The following is a 16,892-nucleotide window of genomic DNA, read 5'->3' as shown; positions in this document are numbered from 1 at the left end:
TAAAATGAGCACTTAAGTGGCAAGTGAATTGAGGCAGGGGCAAAGGCAGTTGGTATTAGTAAAGTGGAAGTAGATGGCATTATTGTTGGCATAAATATCTGGTGTCAAATATGAAATCAGACTGTTTTAGTTTCAGACTATTAGAATTGGTAGCTGGGGAGCAGAATTTGGACAGCGCAAACTTTACGTTTTCAGTCATTCCAATATTTAATTAGAATACATTTCTGCTCACCCAGCTGAAGGATGTTGGAGGAGGAATGTGTGGATAACTGTGTCAAAGGTTACAGACTGTTCAGGAGTATGAGAAAGGATAGTTTACCATGGATGCAATCACATAAGACATCATTATTCGAGGGTACAGATTACTTATTTCAAAGATAAAGCTGGCTGGTTTCAGGCTCAATTTGTCAAACTCATTTGTCTTAATTGTTTCCACGAATTCAGGGGACTGCAACAATCTATTTATTCATACCATTACAAATCAACTTTTAGCCAATAGCAACTTTGTTTATGTTGCATCTTTAATACAATACAAATTCTGACGGTGCTTCACTGGAGGGTGATCGAATAAATTTTACTACTGCGTCCTGTGAATGCATGCTCATCATAGTAGTAGGTTTCAAAGAGCACCTTATTGTCAGAGTATAATGTTGAAATATGAAGAGATCTAAGGAGGGACCTCCTGGGTTTTAGGACCTTGACAGCTGAAGGTGCAGCCAATGAGTGACAGCAATTGAAGGTAGCAGAATTAGAGGAGCACAGAGATTTTATAGGGCATTGTAGGATTAGAAAAGTAGAATGTATTATGATCCTAACCAAGGTAAGAAATTCTGATAATTCCATCTTACCCAAGTAGTAACCATCTACCTAAATAAAAAAAGAAAAAAATATACGAATTGACTGTGCTGGAAATCCCACAGAGAAGTGTCTTCTCTGCCTAGTTTCCAACTATAAAATGTCTGAATTAGTAAAGTTCAGACTTCACAACATTACAATTACTTAGTAATGAAGTGTCCTGATGGGGCAAATGACAGGTCTCCGCCACATCCATCAAGATTGCAAGTGGAAATATCATCTAAGGTGGGACTGAACGGTTTTGGTTTTACTTAGATAAGGAACAACTCGATATGTCACTATTCCCTTTACAGCCTGAGAATCTGCCTTGAGGGGACTAAGGCAGTTGAAAAACCTTTTATTGCAAATGTTGAGATGGGCCAAGTGTGATCATTTTTTTCTGCAGATTAATGTACTTTAAACATTGCAGTAATGCAAGTAATGATTTTAGCTTAGAGAGGTCAATGTGGGGAATTACTATTTCAAATAGTGCCTCATTTTTGAGGGATTACAGCTCCATCCTGCTAGTGTTAAAATTAATTTCTGATCCTTTAGGATTTGTGCACTTAGTAGAGAGACTGGTTCTTATCCTTAAGTGTACCCCATATCTCACCCCATAGGTTCATCTATTCCCATTCCTCTATGTATTCCCTTATCCTGATGTATTTATTGACCACGCTAGCACTCCAATACCTCAATATTGCCTCTTACTTCAATACACTTCGATACATTTTCAAAACACAACCAAAATCAGGATTTTACATGATTCAAAACTAGGACATGTCCCTTGTGCTGTACTTTGTATAGCTTTGTATAGCCACTGGTATACAGTGTTATATTGACTAGCGATTACCATGCAACAATATACTGCTGCCTGATGTTTCCCCTCCAGATAAATATTATTAATTCAAGTTATATTTGGATAAGAAAAACATTGGTTTGGCTTTTAAACCCATGAACATTCCAATCTAGAAGACTGTATGTAGTCCATCTATCAATGCAAGTGAACTAAAGTACTTGAGAATATGTTCTGAGGACCCAGAGTTAGATACCATAAAGTAACTGATACTCACCCTGTGTCCCAGGATCTACTTATGGCTGACTTGTGTTTTATACACAAGCTATCTGAAGGATGCAGACTAGACTGCTTCAGTTTGATTTCTCCTTTCTTGTTGTGCAGCAGCTGAATGCAAATGGACAGCAATGATATAGCCTACTACAGTAAACAATGTATAAAATATCATTACAATGCGCAGTGCTGCTATGATTACTTTCCAGCTTCCGCCAGGATGAGGGCACCATTAATATCCTATCATTTAAACCTATTATAGTGACTGAATTTTTAAAATTCACTTGTGGGATGCAACTGGTGAGCATTTATTGCTCGTCCCCAGTTACCCTTGAGAAAGTGGTGGTGAGCTGCGTTTTACGAGCTGCTGCAGTCCACGTGCTGTAGGTTGACCCACAATGCCCTTATGGAGGGAATTCCAGGATTTTTGACCCAGTAACAGTGAAGGAACTGTGACACATTTCCAAATCAGAGTGAGGAGTGGCTTCAAGGGAAACTTGCAGCTGGTGCTGTTTCCTTGTATCCGTTGCCCTTGTCCTTCTCGATGGAAGTGGTTGTGAATTTGCAAGGCGATTTGCAAGGGAATGATTTGGCAGGATCCAAGGTGGGAGTGATATCCTTTGTTGTGGAGAAGCCCAAGGAAGACCAAGAAACTAAGGAGATAAAACAAAAATAGCCTGGTATTTTCCCAGATTGTGTGGTAATCAGATCCCACTATTGTAAGTCACAGCACGAAGCAAAAAGTAACGAGAAGAATGAAGGAGTTGAAGTTTGGTTAGTGAATACCCTGTTTGACATAATGGTGCAGGAAAAACCTGAACAGGCAGAGGGTCAGACAGAGGTGTTTAGTCCTGAAAAACTAAGAGACTTGCAACAGCAAGACAAAACAATAAAATAATCCGTACTCCGAAAAGGAGGCATGAATATTCCGGAGAGTTATTATCTGAAAGATAGAATCCTAAGACAGAAATGGACACCAATGGCAGGTTAGTGCAGAGGAGAAATGGACTGAAGTGCACCAGATTGTGTTGTCGGTAGCATACAGACAGGAGGTGTTACGGGTAGCACATGAACTACCTGTAAGAGGTCACCTAGGGGTACGAAAGAGTCAGGCTAAGGTACAAAAACATTTTTATTGGTCCGGAATGCACAAGAATGTGATTTTCCGTACGTGCCATACATGCCAAATGGTAGGTAAGCCACAGGTAGTAATAAAACCAGCACCATTGTTGCCAATTCCCACATTTGAAGAACCTTTCACGTGGGTAATAATTGATTTTGTAGGTCTCCTCCCGTGCACTAAATGTGGGAGCCAGTACTTGTTCACCATAATGGATGTGTCAACCAGATTTCTGGAGGCAATTCCATTATGGAGTATCAAGGCAAAAAGGTGGTAGAGGAGTTAGTAGCTTTCTTCACACAGTATAGGCTACCCAGAGAGATTTAGTCGAACCAAGGGTCAAATGTTACTGCTAGGCTGTTTAAGGAGGTTATGGATAGCTTAAATCCAGTGCGTATCATCCTGAATCCCAGGGAGCTTTAGAAAGGTGGCATCAGACCTTGAAGACCATGTTGAGAGCATACTGTCAGCACTATCCGAATGATTTGGATAAAGTTATCCCATTTGTATTGTTTGCCATTAGAGATGCCCCAAACAAATCTACTCAGTTCACTCCCTTCAAGTTAATATTCAGGCATGAAGTGAGAGGCCCTTTGAAATTAATTAAAGAAAAATTGACAGGACCAAAGTCGGAGATCTCATACTTATATTATATATCAGAGGTGAGGGAGAGATTAAATCGAGTATGTGAGTTAGCTAAAGAGCACCTAAAGAGGGCACAGTATAGAATGAAGCAGGTGGCAGATAAATGCTCTGAGACTTGGACGTTTTCCTGAGGGGATGACATTTTACCAGTGATAGGAGATCCCTTCAAAGCCAGGTTTAGTGGTCCTTATCAAATTGAGAAAAAGTCAGGTGAACTATCTAGTAAAGATGCCAGATAGAAAAAGAAGGTATCGAGTATGTCATGTGGACATGTTGAAACTGTATTATACTAGAGAGAAAGAACTGGAGGAACAGGTGTTAGTTACTGCCCTGCAGAGTGAGGGATCAAATCCAGATGATGTGGATTTTGATGTGCCTCAAAATATATTAAAAAATGGTAAAGTCCTTGAGGAGTGGGATAAGTTAGTGAACTATCTGTCTCAGGAGCATAGAACGCAGTTGAAAGATTTGTTAGTTCAGTATAAGGACATATGTAAGAATCACATGGGGAGGGTTAATGCTATTGTACATGAAGTAGACATTAAGGAATACTGCTCCGATAAAACAACGCCCCTATCGGCTTAATCCTTTCAAAGCCAGACAGGTCCAGATGGAGGTGGAGGCCATGCTTGACAAGAATATCATCGAACCAAGCCAGAGCAAATGGAGTTCACTAATTGTCTTAGTTCCCAAACCGGACGGGACTCAGCGATTCTGTGTGGATTATCGGAAGGTCAACGCCGTTACAAAATTGGACTCATATCCGATTCCTAGATTGGAGGACTGTATCGAGAAAATCAGACAAACCAATTACATCACCAAGTTGTACTTAATGCGTGGTTACGGGCAGGTACCTTTGTCAGAGACGGTGTGGTGTAAAATTATGTCCCAATACATGTGTGAATCATAATGTAACACATGTATTGGGCCAAGCAGTGGAATGTGGTGAAACGGTTAAAAATTATGTCCCAATACATGTGTGAATCTAACCGGAATGGAGGTGTTGCTTAGTCCCGTGTGAATCTTATTACACACCTCCCTGTGTGAATCTTCTTATCTGTATGTAACCAGAATGGAATGTGTTTTTTAGCCTTGCTCTGCTGTTCACATGAATGTTTATATCTGGAAAAGAGTATATCAGCTGGAAAAGTCTCCAGTTCGGAGAGTCTGCTCCGGGGTTACGTTTAACCGCCGAGCGTGGGTTGTTGGCAACCGCTCTACGAGAACTGACGGCTCCCAGTTCCGGTAACATGTAGAGTGAGTATAAGCCAGACCCGTTGTAAGTATGAGACCTGGTTGTGGCGACGCTGCGGGGAATAAAATGCTCATATTCTAGCAGACTCGCCTCTTGGTCGTTTGTTCTGTGTCAGACTATTCTCCTACGAACCTGACCTTGAGAATTTTTTAAAACAGACGGTGAAAGAAATTTCTGCGTTTGTAACCCCAAATGGGCTATATCAGTTTAATGTGATGCCCTTTGGAATGAAGAATATACCCGCCACATTCCAAAGACTCATGAACAGAGTTGTGGCTGGGTTCACAAACTGTGCAGTCTACTTGGACGATGTAGTGATCTTCAATAAGTCCTGGAAAGATCACATGGCACGGTTGGCAGAGCTCTTTAAACAACTACGAGAAGCAAAACTGGTGATAAAGTTGAATAAAACTGAATTCGCAAAATCAGAAGTAATGTTCTTGGGACATAACATCGGTCATGGAAGTTTGACCCCACAGAATGCAAAGACAAAGGCCATCGAGGACTTCCCGCAACCAACCTCGAAGGAAGAGGTGCTTCGATTCTTAGGACTCAGTGGATTCTGTCAGAAGTTTGTTCCTATCTTCAGCAGTGTCGTGGCACCATTAACTGATTTGCTAATAAGAATACAAAGGTTCAGTGGACGGAACCATGCTAGGAGACATTTGACCATTTGAAATCAATATTAACCACCAAACCAGTTTTAGCTACATCAAACTTTTCAAAACCTTTTCAAGTCACCATCGATACTAGCGACATTGGAGTTGGAGCTGTATTCCTACAGGAAGATGAGTAAGGGATTGAATTGTCAGTTGATTACTTTTCGAAGAAGGTCAACATCCAACAAAGGAAATACTCCAAGATTGAAAAAGAACTATTGAGTTTGGTACTGGCCTTACAACATTTTAATGTGCATGTCACGAACAATGTGTCAGAGACGATTGCGTACACGGATCATAATCTGCTTACATTCTTAGAACACTTGAAAGACAAGAATATGAGACTATTTTGTTGGAGTCTTAAGTTACAGACTTTTAAAAATCGTACATGTTGTGGGTCATAAGAATGTAATCGCAGATATGTTATCGTGGATTTAGCAGATAAAGTTTAGATGAGATTTGTCTTTATTTAGTGTTTTATATATATATATATAAAATACACACACACACTTATATGGGAAGAAGTTAAGATGAACTTAGATTAAAGTTATTTGTATGTTAGGGTAATGTGTTTAAAGAATTGAGAAAAAAATGAAGCCATCGTTTCATTCTGATGGTTCATTTTTTCTTAAGAGGGGAGGTGTTATGAAGATGTGGGTGTACTGTACCTTTAAGAGAGTTAGAAGCTAGCAGAACTATGCCATAGCACCAAGTATACTCAATAAGGTGACAATGTAACACTTGGTCAAAAGCTAGATTAGCTGGGCTGCCTGGAAATGCCAAAACAGATTCAAATTAGGCCAATAAGTTTAAATTATACCCCCAAAAATACCAAATTCCAATCAAGTTTTATTTTAGCATATTGACAATCTTAAAAGCCAATGGCACAATCCGATGCTTTGGGGGTATAAGACCGGGAAAGCCTGAACAGTTGGAAGAGAACTGTCAAGCCACCAGCATGTAAAGAGTGCCTGAAAAATAGCTCTCTTAAAGGTACCTTTATCGATCAGTAACCTGTGAAACAGAATCCCCAAGAAGAAGACAGGAAGACAGGAATACAGGGAAGAACTAATAGCTGCCTGGTTTTGAGATAAGTTTTGTTTTGTAAATCTTAATCGGGATTTTATCGGACCAATATTATGGAGGGGAAAGTAAAAGATAGGTTAGAGGAAGGAGTTGTAAATAGTTGTTAGTTAATTATTCTCAGTTATTCTTTAAGAAATGAAGTTGTTAATTTTTACTTTAAATAGTTATTGGCCTCTCAACTTTTCACAGGTTACTGTGTGGGATAAATCTTTTCTTTTTGCTGGTTTAAATTAAGCAGGAGAGTTACCCTGTGTCGTAACACTGCTGTTACTGAGCATTGGTGATTTCGGGAGTGGATACTTGTGGATGTGGTGACAATTGAGTGATCTGCTTTGTCATGGATGGTGTCAAGCTTCTTGAGTGCAGTTGGACCTGCACACATCCAGGGAAGTGGAGAATAATTCATCACATCTCTGAGTTGTACCTGTAGATGATGGGCAGGCTTCAGGAGATGAGTTACTTGCTGCTGCATTCCTTGCCTTTGACCTGCTCTTGAATCCACTGTGTTTATATGGCAAGTCCAGTTGAGTTTCTGATCAATGGATGTGATAGTGATAGTAACACCATTGAAGATCAAGGGGTAATGGTGAGATTCTCTCGATGGAGATGGTTATTGCCTGGCATTTGTGTGGCATGAATGTTACTTGCCACTCTTCATCCCAAGTTTGGATACTGTCTACATCTTGTTGCATTTGAACACGGACAGCTTCAATATCTGAGGAGTCATGAATGGTGCTGAATATTATGCAATCACCAGTGAACATCTTCACTTCTGACCTTATGATGGAAGGAAGGTCATTGATGAAGCAGGTGAAGATGGTTAGGCTGGGGACACTACCCTGAGGAATTTCTGCAAGGATGACCTGGAACTGAGATGACTGGCCTCCAACAATGACAATAATCTTTCTATTTACCAGGTATGACACCAGCCAATGGACAGTTTGCTCTCTGATACTCATTGAGTCTAGTTTTGCTAGGGCTCCTTGATGTTGCACCTGATCAAATGCAACATTGATGTTGAGAGTTAGTACTCTCAACTTACCTTTAGAATTCCATGTTTGGACCAAGACTGTAATGAGGTCAGGAGCTGGGTAGCCCTGACAGAATCCAAACTGAACAATACTGAGCAGGTGCTGCACATAGCACAGTTGATGACACCTTTCACTGATTATTGGGAGTAAACTGATGGGCTGATAATTAGCTGGTTTGGATTTGTGCTGCTTTTTGTGTACAGGACATAGCTGCGCAATTTTCCACATTGTTGGGTAGATACCAGTGTTGTAACTGTATTGGAAGAGCTTGTCTAGGGGAGCGGCAAGTTCTGGAATGCAATTGCTGGAATGTTGTCAGGGCCAATAATCTTTGCACTATTCAGTGCCTCCAGCTGTTTCTTGATATCACATGGAGGGAATCAAATTGACTAAAAACTGGTATCTGTAATGTTGGGGACCACGACAGGAAGGTATTATGGATCATCCAATTGGCACTTCTAGCTGAAGATTGCTATGAATCCATTAGCCTTATCTTTTGTGGTGAAGTGTTAGCCTCTTCCATCATTGAGGATAAAGATATTTGTGGAGCTCCTCCTCCTCCAATGAGTTGTTTAATTGTCCACTAATCATGATAGGATGTGGCAGAACGGCAGAGCTTTGGTCTGATCTGTTGGTTGTGGAATTACTCAACTCTGTCTATCACTTGGTTCTTATCCTGTTTGGCATGCAAGTAGTCCGGTTCAGTAGCTTTGCCAGGTTGACAACTCATTTTAGGTGTGTCTGGTGCTGCTCCTGGCATGGCCTCTTGCACTCTCCATTGAACCAGGTTTGATGGTAATGTTTGTGTGGGGGATATGCTGGGCCATGAGGTTTCAGATTCTACTTGAGTACAATTCTGCTGCCGTTGATGGTCCACAGCACTTCATGGATGCCCAGTCTTGAGTTGCTAGATCTGTTCAAATTTTGTCCTATTTTGTAGGGTGAAGGTTATTCCCAATGAGAAGGTGGGATTTCATCTCCATGAGGACAATGCGGTAGTCGCTCTTACTCCTACTGCCATGGACAAATGCATTTGCAGCTGCCAGATTGGTAAGGATGAGATCAAGTATGTTTTTTTCCTTTGTTGTTTCCTTCATCACCTGCAGCAGACCCACTCTAACAGCCATGTCCTTTAGGACTCAACCAGCTCGATCAGACGTGCAGCTGCTGAGCTGCTGTTGGTGGTGGCCATTGAAATCCTCCACTCAGTGTACATTTTGCCCTTCCACCCTCAGTGCTTCCTCCAGATATTGTTTGACACGGAGGAGGACTGATTTATCAGCTGAAGGAGGATGGTACATGGTAATCAGCAGAATGAACTCTCCAACCACAAGGGATGAACTCGGATTTCACCAGTTTCCTCATTTCCCCTTCCCCCACCCTGTCTCAGTCAAATCCATCGAATTCAGCACCGCCTTCCTAACCTGCAATCTTCTTCCCGACCTCTCCGCCCCCACCCCAGTCTGACCTATCACCCTCACCTTGACCTCTTTCCACCTATCACATTTCCGACGCCCCTCCCCCAAGTCCCTCCTCCCTACCTTTTATCTTAGCCTGCTGGACAAACTTTCCTCAATCCTGAAGAAGGGCTTATGCCCGAATCGTCGATTCTCCTGTTCCCTGGATGCTGCTGGACCTGCTGCGCTTTTCCAGCAACACATTTCCAGCTCTGATCTCCAGCATCTGCAGACCTCACTTTCTCCTCAAAGAATGTTTCCTTGACCATGTTTAACCTAAATCCATGAGACCTCATGAGGTTTGGCATCAATGTTGAGGGCTTCCAGGGCAACTGCCTCCTGACTATGTACCATTGTGTTGCCAATTCTGCTGGGTCTGGTGGGACAGGACATATCTAGGGATGGTGAACGTGGTGTCAGGATATTGTCAGTAAATTATGATTCCATGAATATGACTCTGTCAGGCTGTTGCTTGAGTAATCTATGAGACAGATCTTCCAATTTTGGTATTAGCTCCCAGATATTAGTAAGGAGGACTTTGCAGAGTTGACAGGGTTTGTTTCTGCCATTATCTTTTCTGGTGCCTAGGCTGATGCTGGTTGGTTTGTCTGGTTTCATTTCTTTCTTGAGACTTTGTAGTGACTGATACAACTGAATGGCTGACTAGGCCATTTCAGAGGCAATTGAGAGGCAACCTCATTGCCGAAGGTCTGGAGTCACATGTAGGCCAGACCAGGTAAGGATGGTAGATTTCCTTCCCTGAAGGACATTAGTGAACAAGATGAGTTTCTTTTCAACAAATGACAATGGTTTCAGGGTCAGCAGTAGATTCTTAATTTCAGATTTTTCTTATTAAATTCATCTTTCACCATCTGCCATGGTGAGATTCAAATCTGGACTCCCAGAACATTAGTAGAGTTTCTGAATTAATAGACTAGCATTAATACCACTTGGCCATTCCCACCCCCCCCCCAACCACCACCNATACACATTTGCAATGTAGTATATTTACCAAACGATTCCATAGGTTCAACAGCTCTTGCATGAAATGGATTTCTGGAATGTAATGTAATGTGTTGTTCCTGCAGGCCCTCTGTTCAGGTGTGTCAGTGTGCCACAAACCATTATCGCTGCAGGTTCTTGGCAAAAGATGTTTCCTATCTCACAATCTTTCGCTTTTTTTCCATTTTTAAGGGAAATGTTATCAACGCATCAAAGAATAATTGATTATTTGCAGACTTAAAAGTCTGTTGGCTTGAGGAACTTCTTAAAACTCCTGATTATTATAAGAAATGTATATATAGATTTCCACTGTGAAACCTTTGGGAATCATCATGAATTGCAAATATAAGCAATGCTGGATTCTTGGTTGGTGTGAGTTTCCTGAATCTCAACTAGTCTGATGATGAACTGCAACAGCTGGCTTCACTATCACTGAATGTATGTATCTACCTGTAGTCATTATACTATGACTGCTGCTGAATAGAGTGCATGAGTGCAGATTTGTTGAAAGGATAGGATTGGGTTTACCTGTGATGGAAATTCCCTTCCCACCTCTCCGCGTTCAAATAGATTGTCTGTACTCACACATTGAAAATAACCACTTGGCAAGTGAACAATTGCCAGTGGCTTTGGAACAGTAGTCTGACATGAGTCATCACCTTCACAAGAAAGTGTATGAATATTGGAAAACAAAGGCAATGTGTAACTTATTTCCCTTTACAAAAGGGCTTTGTCTCTTAATAAGCAAACAGAACAACCTATTCATTAATGAAACGTTCTGATGATCCCAGTAGAATTGATGACACACCCAAAGAGTGAAATCCTCTCTACTTTTATAGACTGTCTACCTTTCACCTTAGCAGCAATACTGAATATGCATACTATTTTCCTATACAACATTTCAAATGGGATGCCCATTAACAAGCCTATATTATTCTGTGGGCTTCTCTTACTGTATTCAAAGTGCTGTTATTGAATCTAATGGTAATAATTTTTAACCAGGATGCTGTATGGCAGATTCAAGTCTCATTACACTTGGAGAGAGGATAATTAATTTCAGTTTAGAAATGTGATCCATTTGATATATTCCACTCTTTTTGATCATAAATGTCATTCCTAAAATGCCTTCACAATATTGACTGCTTTATGTTCATGCCTTACAGGGTTGTTATTGAAGATGTTGATAAAAGCAGATTATACTGTTTGAATTATCAAATAATAAAGGGTTGTGGGTAATATTTCATACAAGTGTACATTTAAGCTTTCTGACTTACTTGAATTACTTGACATTTTGAAAAATTTCCAAATGTATTTAACTATCTGGATCCAACAACACATCATCCAGGATTGGAATTTTCATTATTAATGAACCAGCTTAATTTGCTCACCAGCTCGACGTTGATTAATAAGTTTTTCATTATATCCATTGGGATTCAATCCAATTCCTTCTGTAAGATGATGTGTCTATATGCAGCTCATGTGCACAGATCAAAGTACTGGCACCAGATTCCCTACAGTGTGGCAGGATGCAGTCATGCTGACTAGACACCTTAGGGTTGCAATGTATTTCTTAGCATCATTTCTGGACGTCTGCCTTGTTAAAGTAGATTTAAGCCTTACTTACGATCCTTATTTATCGTCCACATCAGAGGTTGTAACTCAGCAATGGTGTAGGGAAAGGAGAATGTTCAGAAGGAAGCAAGATAAGGCTGTCATCGATGGAAAGTAGTATACACCTCAGGTATTTTCTGGTCTTAATGATAATGGGCAAATTAAAACATCTTCAGGCAGTCAAATTAGTTGTTTTAATGTCTGAAATTAGTTTTATATGAGCAGAAAGAGAAACATTCATTAAATTCAAATCACCAAAAAAAGCGACAAAACTGAAGTCTGTAAATTTAGAAATATTGGGGTAGAATTGCTTTGGCCTTTGAGGGTTTTTTCTTGATTCTCTACTCACATGGTGTGAGGTTTATGCCAGGATTGTCAAGTCATTATGCTTACCTCAGTATTTTGATCATGTAACAGCTTTGTAAATAAGTTTATGTGGTTGTAGTCTGGTCAGCATTTCTCGTGAAATGCATTTATATTTCCTTTGACATACCCATTGGGGGTCATGCTGTTGAACCTAATTAGAACCTGGTGCAGGAGGGAGGGCTTCAGATACTTGGACCATTGGGAAGCCTTCTGGGGAAGGTGGAAGCTGTATAAGAAGGATAGGTTGCACCTGAACTGGAGGGGCACAAATGTCCTGAGCGGGAAATTGTCCGTGTGGAACCAGAGCAACATATCTGGGGGGGGGGGGTAGTTGTAGATGGGGCAGTGACAGGATTTAGTGAATCTATTGGGTAGGTTTTTCTCGTGATGAAACAAAGGGATCGGTTAAAGTGTGTCTGCTTTAACGCAAGGGGTGTCAGAAATAATAGTGATGAACTTAGAGCATGGATCAGTACTTGGGGCTATGATGTTGTGGCCATAACGGAGACATGGGTTTCACAGGGGCAGGAATGGTTGCTCGGTGTTCCAGGGTTTAGAATGTTTAAAGAGAACAGGGAGGGTGGAAAAAGAGGAGTGGGTGTAGCATTGCTAATCAGAGAGTGCATTACAGGAACAGAAACAAAGGTTTTTCAGGAAGGTTTGTCTACTGAGTCATTATGGGTGGAAGTTAGGAACAGCAAGGGAGCAGCCACCTCATTGGAGGTTTTCTACAGAGCCCCTAACAGCAGTAGGGAGATTGAAGAAGTCATAGGCCAGCAGATTTTGGAAAAATGCAGACGTAGCAGGGTTGTTGTTATGGCTGACTTCAACTTTCCAAATTTGGCAGGAATCTCAGGTGTGTTCCCGGAGGGTTTTCTTAATCAGTATGTAGAAAGGCTGATGAGGGGAGAGGCCATTTTGGATTGGTGCTTGGCAATGAGCCAGGACAGGTGTTAGATCTCGCGGTGGGCGAACACTTTGGTGACAGTGACCACAACTGCCTCACATTTACCATAGCCTTGGAGAGGGAAAGGAGGAGTTACCAAGGCAAAATATTTAATTGGGGAAAAGGAAATTATGATGCTCTCAGACAGGAGTTGGGAAGTACAGATTAGGAGCAATTGTTACAAAGAAAGGGCACAACAGCCATGTGGAGACTGTTTAAGGAGCAATTGTTGCAAATGATACACAAGTTTGTTCCTCTGAGACAGGCAAGAAGATTAAGGAGCCTTGGATGACGAGAACAGAAGAGCTTCTTGTTAAAAGGAAGATGGCAGCTTACGTAAGGTGGAGGAAGTAAGGATCTAGCACATCTTTTGAGGATTACAGGCTTACTAGAAAGGAGCTCAGAAATGGACTGAGGAGAGTCAGGAGGGGGCATGAAAAAGGCTTGGAAGGAGGGATTAGGGAGAACCCAAAGGCATTTTACTCATACTTGAGGAATAAGAGAATGATCAGGGAGAAGGTAGGGCTGATCAGGGATAGCAGAGAGAACTTGTGCGTGGAGTCTGAGCAGATAGGGGAAGCCCTAAATGAGTTTTTTGCTTCAGTTTTCACTAAAGAAAGGGACCTTGTTGTGAATGAGAACTTTGAGGAGCTGGGAAACAGGCTTGAACAGATCAAGGTTGATGAAGTTGATGTGCTGAAAATTTTGGCAAACATAAAGATTGATAAGTCCCCAGGGCCAGACCAGATTTATCCTAGTTTGCTCCGGGAAGGGAGAAAGGAGGTTGCTAAACTGCTGGTGAAGATCTTTGCTTTCTCACTCTCCACGGGAGTCATACTGGAGGATTGGAGGGAGGCAAATGTTGTTCCTCTTTTTAAGGGGGGAATAGGGAAATCCCAGGCAAATACAAATATAGACCAGTCAGCCTTACGTCTGTGGTCAGCAAGGTTTTGAAAAGAATTCTGAGGGATAGGGTCTATGACTATTTGGAAAAGCATAGTGTGATTAAAGGCAGTCAGCATGGCTTTGTGAGAGGCAGGTCATGCCTCACAATGAGACAGGTCGACGAAGGTCGAACAGTGGATATGGTGTATATGACTTCAGCAAGGCATTTGATAAGGTTCCCCATGGTAGGCTCATTAATAAAGTCAGGAGGTATAGGATACAGGGAAATTTGGATGTCTGGATTCAGAATTGGTTGGCTGACAGAAGGCAGAGAGTGGTTGTAGATGGAAAGTATTCTGCCTGGAGGACAGTGTTGAGTGGTGTCCCGCAGGGCTCTGTTCTTGGGTCTCTGCTCTTTATAGCTTTTATAAATTATTTGGATGAGGAGATTGACGGGTGGGCTAGTAAGTTTGCCGATGACACAAAGGTTGGAGGTGCTGTTGATAGAATCAAGGGCTATTGCAGGCTGCAACGCGACATAGACAGGATGCAGAGCTCGGCTGAGAAATGGCAGATGGAATTCAACCTGGATAAATGCGAAGTGATGAATTTTGGAAGGTTGAACTTGAATGCAGAATATAAGATTAAAGACAGGATTCTTGGCAGTGTGGAGGAACAGAGGGATCTTGGTGTTCAAGCGCATAAATCCCTCAACGTTGCCACCCAAGTGGATAGGGTTGTTAAGAAAGCATATGGTGTTTTGGCTTTCATTAAAAGGTGGGGTCGAGTTTAAGAGCTGTGAGGTTTTGCTGCAGCTCTACAAGAACCTGGTGAGACCACACTTGGAATATTGTGTCCAGTTCTGGTTGCCCTATCATAGGAAAGATATGGAGGCTTTGGAGAGGGTGCAAAGAAGGCTTACTAGGATAATGCCTGGACTTGAGGGCTTGTATTATGAAGAGAGGTTGACTAAGATTGGACTTTTCTCTCTGGAGAGAAGAAGGAAGAGAGGTGACCTGATCAAGGTATACAAGGTAATGAGAGGCATGGATGGAGTCAATAGTCAGAGACGTTTCCCCAGGGCAGGATTGACTGGCACGAGGGGTCATAGTTTTAAGATATTAGGAGGAAGGTACAGAGAAGATGTCAGAGGTAGGTTCTTTACACAGAGAGTTGCGAATGCATGGAATGTGTTACCAGTAGTGGTGGTGGAAGCAGAGTCATTAGGAACATTTAAGCAACTGCTGGACATGCACTTGGACAGCAGTGAATTGAGGGGTGTGTAGGTCGGCGCAACATCGAGGGCTGAAGGGCCTGTACTGTGCTGTACTTTTACATAGAATATAGAACATCACAGCACAGTACAGGCCCTTCAGCCCTCGATGTTGCGCCGACCTGTCATAGCAATCTGAAGCCCATCTAATCTACACTATTCCATGTACGTCCATATGCTTGTCCAATGACAACTTAAATGTACTTAAAGTTGGTGAATCTACTACTGTTGCTGGCAAAGCATTCCATACCCTTACTACTCTTTGAGTAAAGAAACTACCTCTAACATCTGTCCTATACCTATCACCGCTCAATTTAAAGCTATGCAACATCTGTCCTATACCTATCACCGCTCAATTTAAAGCTATGCCCCCTCATGCTCGCTGTCACCATCCTCTGATTATCTTATATGTCTCTATTAAGTCACCTCTCAACCTTCTCTCTAACGAAAACAGCCTCAAGTCCCTCAGCCTTTCCTCGTAAGACCCTCCCTCCATACCAGGCAACATCCTAGTAAATCTCCTCTGCACCCTTTGCAAAGCTTCCACATCCTTCTTATAATGCGGTGACCAGAACTGTACACAATACTCCAAGGGCGGCCGCACTAGAGTTTTGTACAGCTGTAGCATAACTTCATGGTTCTGGAACTCGATCCCTCTAATAATAAAAGCTAAAACACTGAATGCCTTCTTAACAACCCTGTCAACCTGGGTGGCAACTTTCAAGGATCTGTGCTCATCTACACTACCAAGAATCTTACATTCCGATTACTCCGACCAAAGTGAATCACCTCACACTTGTCCGCATTAAACTCCATTTGCCACCTCTCAGCCCAGCTCTGCAGCTTATCTATGTCTCTCTGGAACCTACAACATCCTTCGTCACTATCCACAACTCCACCGACCTCAAATTTACTAACCCACCCTTCTACGCCCTCATCCAGGTCGTTTATAAAAATGACGAATAGCAGTGGACCCAACACCGACCCTTGCGGTACACCACTAGTAACTGGACTCCAGGATGAACATTTCCCATCAACCACCACCCTCTGTCTTCTTTCAGCAAGCCAATTACTGATCCAACTGCTATGTCTCCCACAATCCCATTCCTCCGCATTTTGTACAATAGCCTACTGTGAGGAACTTTATCGAACGCCTTGCTGAAATCCATATACACCACATCAACCGGTTTACTCTCATCTAACTGTTTGGTCACCTTCTCAAAGAACTCAATAAGGTTTTTTTTCAGATTAGATTACCTACAGTGTGGAAACAGGCCCTTCGGCCCAACAAGTCCACACCGACCCTCCGAAGAGCAACCCATCCAGACCCACTCCCCTACACCTAACACGATGGGCAATTTAGCATTGCCAATTCACCTAACCTGCACATTTTTGGACTGTGGGAGGAAACTGGAGTACCCAGAGGAAACTCATGCAGACATGGGAAGAATGTGCAAACTCCACACAGACAGTTGCGTGAGGCGGAATTGAATCCGGGTCACAGTGCTAACCACTGTGCCACCGTGCCGCCCAAAGGTGAGACACGACCTACCCTTCACAAAACCATGCTGACTATCCCTAATCAAATTATTCTTTTCTAGATGATTATAAATCCTACCTCTTATAACCTTTTCCAACACTTTACCAACAACT

Source organism: Chiloscyllium plagiosum, chromosome 12, assembly GCF_004010195.1.
Source record: "Chiloscyllium plagiosum isolate BGI_BamShark_2017 chromosome 12, ASM401019v2, whole genome shotgun sequence".
Classification (NCBI taxonomy): domain Eukaryota; kingdom Metazoa; phylum Chordata; class Chondrichthyes; order Orectolobiformes; family Hemiscylliidae; genus Chiloscyllium; species Chiloscyllium plagiosum.
This window is presented reverse-complemented; position numbering follows the sequence as displayed.